The 1,438-nt window shown below is 43.0% G+C and overlaps 1 pseudogene; it reads right to left on the reverse strand.

Moving 5' to 3' along the window:
* Positions 1-1,258: 1,258 nt before the first annotated feature.
* Positions 1,259-1,438, reverse strand: LOC130302003 (U2 spliceosomal RNA; annotated as a pseudogene).

Here is a 1,438-nt window from a genome sequence, read left to right on the forward strand (position 1 = left end):
ATATATATGTGTGTGTGTGCGCGTATATATATATATATATATATATATATATATATATATATATATATATATTTCTCCGCCGAAATCACTTTTAAACCCATTTCCACCTTTTTTTCCCTTCTCTTCCTCTTACTTTTTTTTCACGTTTTTTTACGTTTTTCTCCTTTTCGCCTCTTTTCTGGGCGTATTATTCTTCTTTTTCTTCTTTTTTTTCGTCTAATGCATACCCCATCAGTGCAGCAATGCTTATTCAATACCGCCAGCAGATGGAGACACTGGGGGATAATTTTCTAAGGATTTATACTGATTTTTCCTGTCTGAATTTGTCGCACAGAAAGTTGCAGGCCAAATATGTGTGACATTTCTGCGACTTTAGCTTCTAGAGCATTTTTACATCATTATACATAGGTTCTGAATACATAAAAAGCGACTGTTCAGCGACAGACAAGTCGCATCGGCTGAAAGTAGGCCAGAATGTCAGTCCATGTTGGAGCAGGTTTAGATACAGTCTAAAGCATAGATCTCAAAGTCTGTGCACAGAATTTAGCAAGGGCCTCGCACCTTCTGATGCATCAGGTAGGTGCACAATAGCATAGCCTAACCCTCTGTACTTTGGTCTATATTGATGCGGGACATAGACAGCCAGCTGATGACCAATCCATTAGTGCAATGGATGGCTGGAAGCATTTGTCTTTGCCTTTGCAATACCACAGAAGCAATGCATGGTCAATGTACAGCAATGACACACCTGTGTGAACAGCCAGGAGACCCCCCCCCCCCCCCCCCATGTTATGTTACATAGTTACATAGTTAGTACGGTCGAAAAAAGACATATGTCCATCAAGTTCAACCAGGGAATTAAGGGGTAGGGGTGTGGCGCGATATTGGGGAAGGGATGAGATTTTATATTTCTTCATAAGCATTAATCTTATTTTGTCAATTAGGAACATTCAGCACCCACCCGCTATCAAGGCAGCTGCCTATCATGTCATGCCCTACCTGCACAGGTGTGCTGGCTACTCAAATGATCCAATTAAGGAGGCCATTTAGTCAGCAGCAGCAGAAGTCCTGTGCCTGGACGCTCCAACAGCGGCCAGACACAAGCAGAAGCAGAAGCAGCAGAAGCAGCAGCAGCACCACCTTTTGTTTTTTGGCTGCAGCAGCAGCAGCAGCAGCAAGGCCCACAGGGCTGGCTAGCTGGCTAGCCAGCAAGCAGGTAGCAATGAAAGTAGGAATCTTTCTTTTTAACCCTGTAAGGGGGTGGTGCACTGTACCCGAAGATACTGCCATATCGGGTCAATGCATAGGGCGACGGAAGCAAGCTTCGAAATCGGCCCCCGTTCTCAAAAATCCATTTAATATATGGTCCCCAGATAGGGGACGTATCAGATATTAAACTGATAAGAACAGATTTTTTTTTTTTTTTTTTTTAAACCTT

The sequence above is a fragment of the Hyla sarda genome, unplaced genomic scaffold, assembly GCF_029499605.1.
Source record: "Hyla sarda isolate aHylSar1 unplaced genomic scaffold, aHylSar1.hap1 scaffold_1146, whole genome shotgun sequence".
In the NCBI taxonomy this organism is placed as follows: domain Eukaryota; kingdom Metazoa; phylum Chordata; class Amphibia; order Anura; family Hylidae; genus Hyla; species Hyla sarda.